The sequence below is a fragment of the Staurois parvus genome, unplaced genomic scaffold (assembly GCF_062004578.1).
Source record: "Staurois parvus isolate SC_StPar_1 unplaced genomic scaffold, SC_StPar_1.0 ptg000069l, whole genome shotgun sequence".
NCBI lineage: Eukaryota > Metazoa > Chordata > Amphibia > Anura > Ranidae > Staurois > Staurois parvus.
Window position 1 is genome coordinate 102,934 of NW_028317865.1, and position 17,119 is coordinate 120,052.

Consider the following 17,119-nt stretch of genomic DNA (forward strand, 5'->3'; position numbering starts at 1 on the left):
CAGATTATATAAAATGCCGGCCAGATCCTGGAAAGAGGCATCACTGAGATCATTACAGCAGATGGACGAATCAGGAGGGAAGAATGAGATTAAAGTTTAAAGATTAAAGATTAAATAAAGATTAAAGTTTTGCAGTTTGTTGACATGTAATACATGTGATCTGCCTAACTCAACTAACTTTACCATAGTATCTATAAATGTATCTTAAAGGTGAAATCTGGGATGAATCTTGGTGTGCTTTGTGTATTCCTTCCAGATCTCTGATCCAGTGTGGGACTTCCTGTAATAAAGACTCACTGCTGCTCTCTCTCCTTGTGCAGAGTGACTGGTCTTGTCTCCGCCCCCACCTCTAATTTTCAGCAGGCAGCCTGTAGTGGGTGGATCTTCTAGGTCCTTCCCACAGCTTCATTGTTGGTGTCATAGTTGCTATAATATGAAACCCCAGCTCTGTGCCAGTGCTCAATATTTAACTCCCAGCATTGGCATCAATGGCAGTACTGCTAACCTGCCCCCCCCAACATTGGTGGTCAGTGGCAGTGCTGCTAACCCCCCTTGCATCAGTGGTGGGTGGCAGTGCTATTGAACCCTGCCATGTCAATGGTCAGTGGCAGTATTATTTACCCCCCTCCCCATGTTGGTGGTAAATGGGAGTAGTTTTTTAACCCCCATCATTGGTGGTCAGTAGCAATATAACATAAACCCCCCCCCCCCCCACACACACACACATACATTGGTGGTCAGTAGTAATATTAAGTAACCCTCCCCATTATTGATGGTCAATAGCAGTATTATGTAACCCTTTCCCTTCACTGGTGATCAATAGCAGTATTATGTAGTTCCCCTCCCCAAAAACACACACACACATGCACATTGGGGTTCACTAGCAATATTGAGTGACCCCCCCATTGGTATACAGTAGCAGTATTATGTAACCCCCCCCCCCCTTGGTGGTCCGGAGCAGTACTATGTAAACAAGTGGTCTACAAACTTCGGTCCGGTGGCTGTATGTTGACCTTTGCTTGCCTTTGCCTGGTCGATGGGGCACTATTAGTCCCACCAATACAAGGCACTATTCCTCTCACTGACACCAACAAGACGGCATTATTTCTCCCACTGACACCAACAAATGGGCTCTTTTCTTCCCACTGACACCTGTGATGGGGCACTATTCCTTCCACTAGTACCAATGATGGGGCACTATTCCTTCCACTAGTACCAATGATGGGGCACTATTCCTCCCACTGATACCAATGATGGAGCACTATTCCTCCCACTGAGACCAATGATGGGGCACTATTCCTCTCACTGACACCAATGATGGGGTGCTATTCCTCCCACTGGCACCAATGATGGGGCACTATTCCTCCCACTGAGACCAATGATGGGGCACTATTCCTCTCACTGACACCAATGATGGGGTGCTATTCCTCCCACTGGCACCAATGATGGGGCACTATTCCTCCTACTGACACCAATGATGGGGTGCTATTCCTCCCACTGATACCAATGATGGGGCACTATTCCTCCCACTGATACCAATGATGGGGCACTATTCCTCCCACTGACACCAATGATGGGGCACTATTCCTCCCACTGATACCAATGATGGGGCGCTATTCCTCCCATTGGCACCAATGATGGGGCGCTATTCCTCCCACTGACACCAATGATGGGGTGCTATTCCTCCCACTGATACCAATGATAGCGCGCTGTTCCTCCCACTGACACCAATGATGGGGCACTATTCCTCCCACTTACACCAATGATGGGAAATTATTCCTCCCACTGATACCAATGAAGGGGCACTATTCCCCCCACTGATACCAATGATGGGACACTATTCCTCCCACTGATACCAATGATGGGGCACTATTCCTCCCACTGATACCAATGATGGGACACTATTCCTCCCACTTACACCAATGATGGGAAATTATTCCTCCCACTGACACCAATGATGGGGCATTATTCCTCCCACTGATACCAATGATGGAGCACTATTCCTCCCACTGACACCAATGATGGGGCACTATTCCTCCCACTGACACCAATGATGGGGCACTATTCCTCCCACTGACACCAATGATGGGGCACTATTCCTCCCACTGATACCAATGATGGGGCACTATTCCTCCCACTGACACCAATGATGGAGCACTATTCCTCCCACTGGCACCAATGATGGGGCACTATTCCTCCCACTGATACCAATGATGGGGCACTATTCCTCCCAGTTACACCAATGATGGGGCACTATTCCTCCCACTAACACCAATGATGGGACATTATTCCTCCCACTGACACCAATGATGGGGCACTATTCCCCCCACTGATACCAATGATGGGGCACTATTCCTCCCACTGATACCAATGATGGGGCACTATTCCTCCCAGTTACACCAATGATGGGGCACTATTCCTCCCACTGACACCAATGATGGGGCACTATTCCTCCCACTGATACCAATGATGGGGCACTATTCCTCCCACTGATACCAATGATGGGGCACTATTCCTCCCACTGATACCAATGATGGGACATTATTCCTCCCACTGATACCAATGATGGGGCAATATTCCTCCCACTGACACCAATGATGGGGCATTGCTTACTCCCATTGACCCAAGGGCATTTTCAATTCCCACTTTCCACAATCTGGCTCAAAGTCTGAAGGGCAGTATACTAGCCTTTGTTCAGAAATTCTGGAGACCCCGATGTAAACCCTTCCCCCCTCCATTGGTGATCAATGGCTGCTATTTTTTTAGTGGCTGTAAAATGTTACCCCACCAGCATTGGTGGTCTGGGTTTACTTATTTGCTCCTGCTCTGCCCTCTCTCCCTCTCCTCCATCTAGCTGGGAATATACGTGAACTGTCGGGAAGAGATCACTCTGGGTGACAGCTGGGTGATAGAATGTAGGGAGCAATCCAGCACTTGGCACTCGAGTGTGGCTCTGCAAAGTGCCAAAAAGGTGGTAGATCCAGCCCAGGACATGGCGGGCTTCATGCTGGGCACAAGGGCTTTATATTCTGTACAAGGGCGGACTGACCATTTGTAAACTCGGGCACTGCCCGAGGACTCGGGGGTCAGTTAGGGGCCCCATGAGATGCCCCTGGTACCTTTTTCATAGTCTTTTTTGAGTTTGGGCAAGGACACAGGGGCCCCATGATCCCCTATTGCCCGGGGGCCCCATGAGTTGTCAGTCCGCCCCTGATTCTGTATACACTGCTTATACAGCTGAGCCCTGATACAGGCATATCTCATTGTTTCCAATACATTATCTGACGCATGATAACGGTTTAGGTGTGGTTTTTAATACATATTATCTAGGCATCAAGAAGGCAGGAAGTGGCTTCAGGAGGCTGCAGGAGATCAGCAGTGTTTGGATGCAACAAAAGGATGAAAAAGAAAAAAAGGTGAGAAGAATATAAAAACATGGCAATTGTTAATGACACACAAGCACTCTACCAAACTAAATGTTATCCACTTAGCCTTCCCATCTACTTGAAATTGGATAAACAACAAACATATGAACAAATACAGCTGTAGAGTCCTTGTCTTTAGCTGAGCCTTGGGAAGGCCAAATGTCAGGCCAATGTCCTCCTATGACAAGCAGGCTCCGTGATGAAGGTAGCGGTGGGTGAGGGCAGTTGGATGTGTGTTGCAGAGATAGCAATAAGGAGAGGGAGGCAAATTCTTCCTGGCAGTGGGGGAAGGGCGTGTGTCATCTCACATGCCTATTTACTGATCAAAGACAACTTGAAGCACAAGATCTTCCTGAGTTCCTTCACCACAAAGCTCAACATTGTTCCACCAACCAAAAAAGAAGAGAAAATGAATTGATGGTGGTACGATTAACACGATTATTGTTTGAGTGTGAAAGTCAGAGGTGGATGGAGCGTCAGGGAAGGCTTCTGTACAGTGAGAGCCATGTGGCCTTCACTTCCTATAGAACAGCCTTTCCCACCCTCGTAAAATGTGGGGGAACCCTTGAAATCACTTTCTGGGTTCAGGGAACCCCTTTCTAATAATTGCTATACCTACAACTCATGATACATTAGTGTGATGGTCACTAGGAAAAATTCTTCTTTTCTGTGATCATTGGGAAGAACCCCCCCCCTCCCCCCCACAGATAGATTATTGGAGTCAGTAGATACTCATCTGAGAGGCAGAAGTTACTCATTGCTCAAGGAACCCCTGGAGGAACCCTAGGGATCCATGGAACCCTGTGTAGTGCACCCATTGGTGAACTTAACCCTAATCCCCCCAGTTGGAGCACTTACAGCCAGGCACACAGCATTTTCTTCACTTTTTCCACTGCTCAAAGGAACAGTCTAGTGGTGGGGGGGGTTTTAGGTTGTCTTGGAACATAGAACTTGGGGAACATGGGATACCCCAAAAACTGGACAACTTCTCTGTCTTGCTGAGCTGTGAAAAGGGAATGTCCCACAGAATCTCTGTGCTGACGGGGACTAGTACTCTTTCCATAGACAAAAGAATTGCTGGCTTCCAGCCCTGGGTTCATTTACTCATACAGCCACAGGATCATCAGTTGCCTCCTGCCAATATCCACCAGGATCTTCTCAGTGAGGGAGATGGAAACTCACACCAGCATAAGACAGCTGGACTCTTTCCCACCAACTTCCTCCTGGATTCTCTTTAGTGAGCTCCTCCAGACCCAACTTGATTCTAGGACTGGCGAATAAGTCCCCCACTAAGCAAAGCTGGGACCTCAATGTCATCCTGATGACTCCTTCTAGGGTTCTGCCACAGGGGTCTCCTCCAGCAGGACTGGACCCAGGAATCATCCCCCGCCTCAGGCCTCAGACTATTTATGAGATCTCCCACCACTTACTGGGCACATCTCCCCAGGGATTGGCTGGAGTCCCATAATTATTTAGGCTGCCCACTCTGTTCTTTTTCCCACTAGAATTCCAGAACCCACTAGAATACAGGGGGAGCAGCAGCCTGTGAGAACTCAAGCAGGCCAGAACAATCAACCCCTGATCCACTGATTACAGAGGAGCTAACCAAATATACCTAACAGCCTACACTACTCTAAGAGGGTGCTACAGCTGGTTGGGAATGGCTGCTATAGAGGAAGACAAGCTCAAGAGCTAAGCTTTGGTATCAATTATCTGCAAAGAAGTCCTCATCAGCCTGGAAGATAGTAGGTAAAGGGCCACGCCAGCATTTGGACCTGTCAAGGTCTAACCACACAGCTGTACATATGCTGTGGCAATTCTACCTTGGCTTGCAGCGTTTGACAGGCGGCAGCGGGGCTGTACAAATGCTGTGGCAATTATGCCTCAGCTTGCAGAGTTTGACAGGTGGCAGTGGGTAGCACACATGCTGTGGCAATTATACCTCAGCTTGCAGAGTTTGAGAGGCAGCAGCGGGGCTGTACACATGTTGTGGCAATTATACCTCGGCTTGCAGAGTTTGACAGGCGGCAGCGGGGCTGTACACATGTTGTGGCAATTATACCTCGGCTTGCAGAGTTTGACAGGCGGCAGCGGGGCTGTTCATATGTTGTGGCAATTATACCTTGGCTTGCAGAGTTTGACAGGCGGCAGCGGGGCTGTACACATGCTGTGGCAATTATACCTTGGCTTGCAGAGTTTGACAGGCGGCAGCGGGGCTGTTCATATGTTGTGGCAATTATACCTTGGCTTGCAGAGTTTGACAGGCGGCAGCGGGGCTGTACACATGCTGTGGCAATTATACTTTGGCTTGCAGAGTTTGAAAGGCAGTAGCGGGGCTGTACCCATGTTGTGGCAATTATTCCTCGGCTTGCAGAGTTTGAAAGGCGGTAGCGAGGCTGTACATATGCTGTGGCAATTATGCCTCGGCTTGCAGAGTTTGACAGGCGGCAGCGGGGCTGTACCCATGCTGTGGCAATTATGCCTCAGCTTGCAGAGTTTGACAGGTGGCAGTGGGCAGCACACATGCTGTGGCAATTATACCTCAGCTTGCAGAGTTTGAGAGGCAGCAGCAGGGCTGTACACATGTTGTGGCAATTATACCTCGGCTTGCAGAGTTTGACAGGCGGCAGCGGGGCTGTTCATATGTTGTGGCAATTATACCTTGGCTTGCAGAGTTTGACAGGCGGCAGCGGGGCTGTACACATTATGTGCTAATTATACCTCGGCTTGCAGAGTTTGACAGGTGGCAGCGGGGCTGTACACATGCTATGGCAATTATACCTCAGCTTGCATAGTTTGACAGGCGACAGCGGGGCAGTACACATGCTATGGCAATTATACCTCGGCTTGCAGAGTTTGACAGGCGGCTGTACACATGTTGTGGCAATTTTACCTCGGCTTGCAGAGTTTGACAGGCGACAGCGGGGCAGTACACATGCTGTGGCAATTATACCTCGGCTTGCAGAGTTTGACAGGCGGCAGCGGGGCTGTACACATGTTGTGGAAATTCTACCTTGGCTTGCAGAGTTTGACAGGCGGCAGTGCCTGTCACATTTGCCCATTTAGGTCAACTGGAGTGCACCACAACCGTGAGGCATACACTTGGCTCATGTTTGCGGTGCAATCCCTCACTTCCTGTCCAGGGGACAACCTTTTACCAGGCAGGAAGTGTGGGAAAGTCTGCAAAAGGGACACAAACAGCAATATAAAGCTGAAAGGGCTTCTGGCATTCCCCTATATAACTTTTAAAAAGCATTTTTCTTCTGTGTGTTTTGCTGTTGAAGAGTTTCCTTCACTTTCTGTCTGGTGAAAAGCTTGTCCCCAGGACGGGAAGTAAGAGGAAATCTCCCTAAGGGTGTCCTGACCAGTGGAAACACCACAAAGGGTTCTTATCCTCCCCCACTCTATCCAAAACTAAAAAAAAAAAGTTCTGGCCGGACATAAACTTTGCTGTATTATTATTACTATTTTCATGTGAATGACGGATTGTAAGATTTCACCTGTTATATTGTAAATGAAATGATTGGAAAAGTAAACTCTAATGGATGACCGTGCCTCCCTGTCCTGGTGACAACGGCTGCTTTCACCTTTTATACAAACAATACAGGAAGTGAGGGAAAATCTCCCCAATGTTATGCCCAGAACAAATCAATAAAATATAATGTTCTGTAGCAAGGATCATACAATCCACAGTAATCATTCTGCCCCCAAAATCAGTGTGTGCTGTAAATGGCCTCCAGCATTGTTCCCGTTTCTTCTAGACTTTTTTTTGTTTATCTGTTTTCATCCGTTTTTTTTGTTAACGGAAGAAAAATGTCCCCAGTCTCTAGAAGTCTCCTGCCACAACTCCACCTGTAGCATGTCCCCAGTCTCTAGAAGTCTCCTGCCACATATCTCCAGCCATAACTCCACCCGTAGCATGTCCCCAGTCTCTAGAAGTCTCCTGCCACATATCTCCAGCCATAACTCCACCCGTAGCATGTCCCCAGTCTCTAGAAGTCTCCTGTCACATGTCTCCAGCCATAACTACACTCGTAGCATGTCCCCAGTCTCTAGAAGTCTCCTGCCAAATGGCTCCAGCCATAACTACACCTGTAGCTTGTCCACAGTCTCTAGAAGTCTCCTGCCACATGTCTCCAGCCATAAGTACACATATAGCATGTCCCCAGTCTCTAGAAGTCTCCTGCCACATGGCTCCAGCCATAACTACACTCGTAGCATGTCCCCAGTCTCTAGAAGTCTCCTGCCACATATCTCCAGCCATAACTACACCCGTAGCATGTCCCCAGTCTCTAGAAGTCTCCTGTCACATGTCTCCAGCCATAACTACACCCGTAGCATGTCCCCAGTCTCTAGAAGTCTCCTGTCACATATCTCCAGCCATAACTACACCCGTAGCATGTCCCCAGTCTCTAGAAGTCTCCTGCCACATGGCTCCAGCCATAACTACACTCGTAGCATGTCCCCAGTCTCTAGAAGTCTCCTGTCACATATCTCCAGCCATAACTACACCCGTAGCATGTCCCCAGTCTCTAGAAGTCTCCTGTCACATATCTCCAGCCATAACTACACCTGTAGCTTGTCCACAGTCTCTAGAAGTCTCCTGCCACATGTCTCCAGCCATAAGTACACAAATAGCATGTCCCCAGTCTCTAGAAGTCTCCTGTCACATGTCTCTAGCCATAACTACACCTGTAGCATGTCCCCAGTCTCTAGAAGTCTCCTGCCACATGTCTCCAGCCATAACTACACCTGTAGCTTGTCCCCAGTCTCTAGAAGTCTCCTGTAAATGTCTCCAGCCATAACTACACCTGTAGCATGTCCCCAGTCTCTAGAAGTCTCCTGTAAATGTCTCCAGCCATAACTACACCCGTAGCATGTCCCCAGTCTCTAGAAGTCTCCTGCCACATGTCTCCAGCCATAACTACACCTGTAGCATGTCCCCAGTCTCTAGAAGTCTCCTGTCACATGTCTCCAGCCATAACTACACCCGTAGCATGTCCCCAGTCTCTAGAAGTCTCTTGTAAATGTCTCCAACCATAACTACACCCATAGCATGTCCCCAGTCTCTAGAAGTCTCCTGCCACATGTCTCCAGCCATAACTACACCTGTAGCATGTCCCCAGTCTCTAGAAGTCTCCTGCCACATGTCTCCAGCCATAACTACACATATAGCATGTCCCCAGTCTCTAGAAGTCTCCTGTCACATGTCTCCAGCCATAACTACACCTGTAGCTTGTCCCCAGTCTCTAGAAGTCTCCTGCCACATGTCTCCAGCCATAACTACACATATAGCATGTCCCCAGTCTCTAGAAGTCTCCTGTCACATGTCTCCAGCCATAACTACACCCGTAGCATGTCCCCAGTCTCTAGAAGTCTCCTGCCACATGTCTCCAGCCATAACTCCACCCGTAGCATGTCCCCAGTCTCTAGAAGTCTCCTGCCACATGTCTCCAGCCATAACTACACCTGTAGCTTGTCCACAGTCTCTAGAAGTCTCCTGCCACATGTCTCCAGCCATAAGTACACATATAGCATGTCCCCAGTCTCTAGAAGTCTCCTGTCACATGTCTCTAGCCATAACTACACCTGTAGCATGTCCCCAGTCTCTAGAAGTCTCCTGCCACATGTCTCCAGCCATAACTACACCTGTAGCATGTCCCCAGTCTCTAGAAGTTTCCTGTCACATATCTCCAGCCATAACTACACCTGTAGCATGTCCCCAGTCTCTAGAAGTCTCCTGTCACATGTCTCCAGCCATAACTACACCCGTAGCATGTCCCCAGTCTCTAGAAGTCTCTTGTAAATGTCTCCAGCCATAACTACACCCATAGCATGTCCCCAGTCTCTAGAAGTCTCCTGCCACATGTCTCCAGCCATAACTACACCTGTAGCATGTCCCCAGTCTCTAGAAGTCTCCTGCCACATGTCTCCAGCCATAACTACACATATAGCATGTCCCCAGTCTCTAGAAGTCTCCTGCCACATGTCTCCAGCCATAACTACACCTGTAGCTTGTCCCCAGTCTCTAGAAGTCTCCTGCCACATGTCTCCAGCCATAACTACACATATAGCATGTCCCCAGTCTCTAGAAGTCTCCTGCCACATGTCTCCAGCCATAACTACACCTGTAGCATGTCCCCAGTCTCTAGAAGTCTCCTGCCACATGTCTCCGGCCATTACTACACCTGTAGCTTGTCCCCAGTCTCTAGAAGTCTCCTGCCACATGTCTCCAGCCATAACTACACATATAGCATGTCCCCAGTCTCTAGAAGTCTCCTGTCACATGTCTCCAGCCATAACTACACTCGTAGCATGTCCCCAGTCTCTAGAAGTCTCCTGTCACATGTCTCCAGCCATAACTACACCCGTAGCATGTCCCCAGTCTCTAGAAGTCTCCTGCCACATGTCTCCAGCCATAACTCCACCCGTAGCATGTCCCCAGTCTCTAGAAGTCTCCTGCCACATGTCTCCAGCCATAACTACACCTGTAGCTTGTCCACAGTCTCTAGAAGTCTCCTGCCACATTTCTCCAGCCATAACTACACCTGTAGCTTGTCCACAGTCTCTAGAAGTCTCCTGTCACATGTCTCCAGCCATAAGTACACATATAGCATGTCCCCAGTCTCTAGAAGTCTCCTGTCACATGTCTCTAGCCATAACTACACCTGTAGCATGTCCCCAGTCTCTAGAAGTCTCCTGCCACATGTCTCCAGCCATAACTACACCTGTAGCATGTCCCCAGTCTCTAGAAGTTTCCTGTCACATATCTCCAGCCATAACTACACCTGTAGCATGTCCCCAGTCTCTAGAAGTCTCTTGTAAATGTCTCCAGCCATAACTACACCCATAGCATGTCCCCAGTCTCTAGAAGTCTCCTGTCACATATCTCCAGCCATAACTACACCCGTAGCATGTCCCCAGTCTCTAGACGTCTCCTGCCACATGTCTCCAGCCATAACTACACCTGTAGCATGTCCCCAGTCTCTAGAAGTCTCCTGCCACATGTCTCCAGCCATAACTACACATATAGCATGTCCCCAGTCTCTAGAAGTCTCCTGCCACATGTCTCCAGCCATAACTACACCTGTAGCATGTCCCCAGTCTCTAGAAGTCTCCTGTCACATGTCTCCAGCCATTACTACACCTGTAGCATGTCCCCAGTCTCTAGAAGTCTCCTGTCACATGTCTCCAGCCATAACTACACATATAGCATGTCCCCAGTCTCTAGAAGTCTCCTGTCACATGTCTCCAGCCATAACTACACCTGTAGCATGTCCCCAGTCTCTGGCCATCTGCAGCAATTTAATAGCAGTTTTTACCAATCCTCTGTAGCACTACTTATACTGAATATTATGTGTTGGGCCCCTGGAGCTGCAGTTGTGTCCCCTCATACTCAATGAGTTGACCACCACTGCTCTAGGCCACCCTGCAGTCCCAGTTCCTGTGTATTCAGTTGCCATGTCTGTCCTCTGTGCTGTAGGTGACAGTGGGTGGGGGAGGGGCACACAAGGAAGATTTACTTGCTGAATCTGAAATGACAGCACTTCCTACATGCACTGCGGACTCAGGAGAGGAGGATGGGAAAATGACAGAACTACCTAACGATACAACCACCATAGATTCAAACAGGAAGTGTGCATGCGTCGGCGTCTGCTAGGAGGGTAAAAACACAACGCCGGGTCCAGCTTCTCACAAATCATGGCTTATGGTCCTGGGCAAGGAAAAAAAAAAAAGCGACCTCCAAGTAAATATAAACAAAACAAAGCCAAAAAAACCCCCCATAAATTTTAAGCAAACCGATACAAAAGAAAACATTTGCATTTTCAAAGTTTATATAAAATGTAACAAATGTAAATATATAAACTTGGTATGAAATGATACAAAAAGTATAATATGAATAACTTGGTAAAAGACAAACCCAACAAATAATGCTCCAAGGGCAGGGGCGGACTGACCATTTGGAAACTTGGGCACTGCCTGAGGGCCCGGGGTCAGTAGGGGGCCCCATGAGATGCCCCTGGTACCTTTTTCATAGGCTTTTTTGAGTTTGGGCAAGGACACAGGGGCCCCATGATCCCCTATTGCCCGGGGGCCCCATGAGTTGTCAGTCCGCCCCTGTCCAAGGGTCAATATGCACACAGCCCGACAATTTCTTCCGCCCCTTATGCCAGCTCAGTTTTTTTGTTTTGTTTTTTTTTATTATTTTTTATTTAACCCCTTGCCCTGCAGGGGATTTACCCCCCCTCCTGACCAGGCCATTTTGTTACAATACGGCGCTGCGTTACTTTAACTGACAATTGCGCGGTCATGCAATGCTGCACCCAAATGGAATTTATGTCCTTTTTTCCCCACAAATAGAGCTTTCTTTTGGTGGTATTTGACCGCCTGTGCAGTTTTATTTTTTGTGCTATAAACAAAAAAAGGACAATTTTGAAAAAAAAACAAAACAAAACAATATTTTTGACTTTTTGCTATAAAACATTATAATTTTTTTTAAATCTAATTTCTTCATAAATTTTGGTCAAAATGTATTCTTCTCCGTGTCTTTGCTAAAAGAAAATCCCAATACGTGTAAATTAATTGGTTTACGTGAAAGTTATAGCGTCTACAAATGGCGGTATATATACTGGGAATTTGTTTTTACATTTTTTTATACTGGTAATGGCGGCGATCAGCGACTTACAGTGGGACTGCGGCGATCATTCTGACACTGGGGGGGAACTGCTTGGTGTCACTGACATCCCCAGTGACACCAATACAGTGATCAGTGCTAATCAGGGGCGGACTGACCATTTGTAAACTCAGGCACTGCCCGAGGGCCCGGGGTCAGTAGGGGGCCCCATGAGATGCCCATGATACCTTTTCATAGCCTTTTTTGAGTATGGGCCCCATGATCCCCTATTGCCCGGGGGGCCCCATGAGTTGTCAGTCCACCCCTGGTGCTAATAAAAAAGCACTGACACTGTACTAATGGCACTGGGCAGGAAAGGGTTAACGTGGGCGATCAATGGGCTAATGCAGGCCATAGATGGGTTAAAAATCGGCCGATTTTCACATCGTTAATGAGCCGATGAGCCGTGACCTGCAAGAAAAAGAAGAGAAAGAGGAAGAAGAGAAAGAAGAAGAAGAGAAAGAAGAAGAAGAGAAAGAAGAAGAGAAAGAAGAAGAAGAGAAAGAAGAAGAAGAGGAAGAAGAAGAGGAAGAAGAAGAGAAAGAAGAAGAGAAAGAAGAAGAGAAAGAAGAAGAAGAAGAGAAAGAAGAAGAAGAGAAAGAAGAAGAAGAAGAAGAAGAGAAAGAAGAAGAAGAAGAGAAAGAAGAAGAAGAAGAGAAAGAAAGAAGAAGAAGAGAAAGAAGAAGAAGAAGAAGAGAAAGAAGAAGAAGAAGAAGAGAAAGAAGAAGGAGAAGAAGAGAAAGAAGAAGAAGAAGAGAAAGAAAGAAGAAGAAGAGAAAGAAAGAAGAAGAAGAAGAGAAAGAAGAAGAAGAGAAAGAAGAAGAAGAAGAGAAAGAAGAAGAAGAAGAGAAAGAAGAAGAAGAGAAAGAAGAAGAAGAAGCAAAAGAAGAGAAAGAAGAAGAAGAGAAAGAAGAAGAAGAAGAGAATGAAGAAGAAGAGAAAGAAGAAGGAGAAGAAGAGAAAGAAGTAGAAGAAAAAGAAGAGAAAGAAGAAGAAGAGAAAGAAGAAGAAGAGGAAGAAGAGAAAGAAGAAGAAGAGAAAGAAGAAGAAGAGGAAGAAGAGAAAGAAGTAGAAGAGAAAGAAGAAGAAGAGAACGAAGTAGAAGAAGAGAAAAAAGAAGAGAAAGAGAAAGAAGAGGAATTCCAGTCCGCTATTATATTTGGCATTAAAAAGTATTGCGGTTGCAAAAATTTATCTATTTGTATCCGAAAAAAACATCTGTATCCGAAATGCATACAAATAGATACATTGTTGCAACCGCAATACTTTTTAATGTCAAATATAATAGCAGAGCTCTCTGCAGGGACAGAAGTAATTAAATGCCCGCCATAGACGGGACGAAAATCAGCCGATTTTTTTTACTGTTGGTGATAACGTCGGCCTATTGAACGACCGATTTTTCGTTTTTTTGTTAAAAAAACGGCCGTTTTTCTCCCCGTCTATGGCCTGCATAACTGTGTGCTGTTTTACTATGTGTGCTGTGTGTGTTTTACTATGTAAGCATGCTACTATGCAGAGCAATACAAAGCAGCATGCTGGAGCTGACGGGAGAGATCTGTGTTGTTTACATACAAACCTCTCCCCTGTCAGCCCGGGTTCACATATATGCGGTGCGGTACATCACATGTGATTCGCACAGGAACCGCACTGCATTCTTGTAAAAATCATATGTGATTTGTGTGCGGTGCCTAAAAGGCGTACATTTTGTATGGTTCTAATCGCACCGCACCCACACCAAAAAGGTACAGGACCCTTTTTTTTGGTCCGCACTAGAATTGGATCGCATGGTTATTCACACCCATGCGATCTGATTCTGGACATTGCGCCATGTGTTGCGGATCGTTTTCGGGGTGTTGTTAACTTAACATGCATATCCGCAGCGGTTCGCATGAACGGGGTGTGATTCTGATGCGGTGTGGAATTTGCTCAGAAAACGTTGTGAATTCGCATCAGTGTGAACCCGGGCTGAATGTTCCTCGGCGATCACCTGGTGCTGGTGGGGAATCTCCGGCCGGTACTCGGTGATCAACAGCTGTAGCCACCAATGGCAGTGCGGGTAGGGCGAAGTGCGCTCCCGTACCCAGAAATGCAGAATCCCATACATACATGTGATTTTGTGCAGCCCTGCCGCCCTCTAGCAGTAGTTCTGCTATAGGGAGCTGGGGAAGCGGTTAATCAGAAAGGTTCATAATCACAACGAACAGCCAAAAACGATCGGCTGGCACCGCGTAGATGAATTATCGGCCAGTAAGTATTCCAGCTGATTTTTCACGCTCAGATCTCTATAGACTAATGTGGTTTTTGAAAGGGGACCCTGCGGAGTTCTGACTATCTTGCAGCCCCTCCAAATAAAAGATGCTAAAAGAATCCGATGGCAGAATAAACTTTCAGAAGGAAAATGTAAAAAAAAAATGGCGCTCACAAGGTAGGAGTATGGTAAAAATGGAGATTGTATATTTGGACATCGTCTTTTGTTGGTAGAATCTATAGGGTGGCATTTCTCAGAGTGCAGGAACTCTACTTTGTAAGGGACTGTAGGGTAGGAGGACCCCTGCAATGACATCTTCATGCAGTTGTGACTCCACCTGACTCATTTCTTCTTCTCCACCGGGCCCATTCATGAGGAAGCCAGCACTGATCATATTACAGCCTCCTCCTCCGACATCTGTTTACTGAGTCACTCTGATCCCGGGCTCCCCCCACAAAGGGCCCTCAGGCACACCGCATGCTGCATGTTGGAGAACAGATTTCATGATCCTTGGTGGGTACTCAGTGCAGGAATGTACCCAACCCAGACATATCGAATTATGATGGATCTCAATCTCCTGGAAATACTAGCTGCCTGGCTGTCCTTGGATTCTGTGCTTTTTGAACCTGGAGCAAGCAGCGGGTTTCCACCTCATCCCTTTAAACCCCAAACACATTAATTATTACACGGGCTCTGAGTTTAATTTATTGCAGATAAGTCACTAAGGCTAGGTTCACATATGTGTGGGTGGTGCAGCTGCGGATCCGCAGGAAAATCCGTTCAGTCGCAGCATCCGCACAGAGGAATGCGGACCTACAGGCGGGTGCCATTAATTCTAATGGCACGCCGTCCGGACTGAAAAACACAACTGTACTGGGAACCGAGGTTTTCATGCAGGCTGCGTTTTCCAAAGAAGTGCAGGGACTTGCGTGTCCCGGGGCACGGGAGTCCATTAAAATGAATGAGCTCTCATGCCCGTGCAAAACGCGGCCCGCACGGCCGCATATATATGTGAACCGGGGGTAAGTGAGTTCAGCCACAGAACCTGTATAACTAATATGTGTTCATTTTAAAGGGATGAGGTGGCAACCGTAAGCAAGCATGCAGCAAGGGACGTCAGAGAGCAAGAGAAATCAGTGACTGAAATGTGACTTCTGAGAGTTTACATGGCAGTCTATGGCACTCAAGTCGCGTAAAAGTAGCACAGGAACCTTTTTAATATCACTGTGACTTTTATGTTGCATAGATTTGAGCGTCTTCCATTGAAATACATGGGATCAGGGGCGGACTGACAACTCATGGGGCCCCCGGACAATAGGGGATCATGGGGCCCCTGTGTCCTTGCCCAAACTCAAAAAAGCCTATGGAAAAAGGTACCAGGGGCATCTCACGGGGCCCCCTACTGACCCCGGGCCCTCGGGCAGTGCCCGAGTTTTCAAATGGTCAGTCCGCCCCTGCATGGGATGCAACTTGTCATGTGATTTTCTGAGGGAGACTTACTAAAATTGGTGTACTCAGAATCTGGTGCAGCTGTGCATGACAGCCAATCAGCTATTAACTTCAGTTTGTTCAATTAAGCTTTGACAATAAAGCCTGGAAGCTGATTGGTTTCTATGCAGAGCTGCCAGGAAGTTGACTGGATTCTGCGAAGAGCTGCTAGGAAGCTGATTGGTTTCTATGCAGAGCTGCCAGGAAGTTGACTGGTTTCTATGAAGAGTTGCTAGGAAGCTGACTGGTTTCTATGCAGAGTTGCTAGGAAGCTGACTGGTTTCTATGCAGAGCTGCTAGGAAGCTGATTGGTTTCTATGCAGAGCTGCCAGGAAGTTGACTGGTTTCTATGAAGAGTTGCTGAGAAGCTAACTGGTTTTTATGCAGAGCTGCTAGGAAGCTGACTGGTTTCTATGCAGAGGGGCCAGGAACTTGCAAATACTTGTCATGTGCAGGAGCATTGTTGTGGAGAATTCACTGGTTAGGCCAGAGTTCCGGTCTTTTCCCCCAAACAGATTCCCGTAACTTTTTCTTATTTGCATCCATCCTTTGCCTTTTTGGCCGCCCACTTCTTGCGTCATCGTGGACATATTCCCACCCCTTAAACCGCCTATGTCATTCACAAACACTTGGTTTCTTCATGGAATGTTCACCATAAGCCTGTTGTAACAGAGCTAAAGTTTCACTCGCACTGTTGCCAATTTTCACACCAAATTTGAGGTTATTCCGCTACTCCAGATTCCTGTCACTTATTTCCCACCAATAGCGCAATGCACACGTTAGTTCTTCTGCTACTCCGTAATGACTGAGTCAGCTGGTCTGCAACACGGAAAAGTGCAAGTTAGAACATGTCAGAACACGCTCGAGTGCGAATGGCTGTGTGACTCACCGCCATAGTGCTACGCCACGGGCATTCTGAGAATTAAATTGTCACACCTCGTACATTTAAGTTAATTTATGGGCTCAAAAATCACAAAATATTACCCATTTATTTAATTTTAAAAAAGTGAGGTTGTGGTAGTCAATAGATACCAAACATGTCAAACTTTAAAATTGCATAGGCCCCCAAAATGAAGACGAACTTTGGTACTCTATATTTTCCATAAACAACACTTTAAAAGCCAGGTCATCAGTGGGGGTAGAGGTACGGTTAAGTATTATGGTTTGCATAGAGGTATGGTTGTGGTAGAGATACGGTTGGGGTAGAGGTATGGTTAAGTATTAGGGTTTGAGTAGAGATATGGTTGGAGTAGAGGTATGGTTAAGTATTAGGGTTTGAGTAGA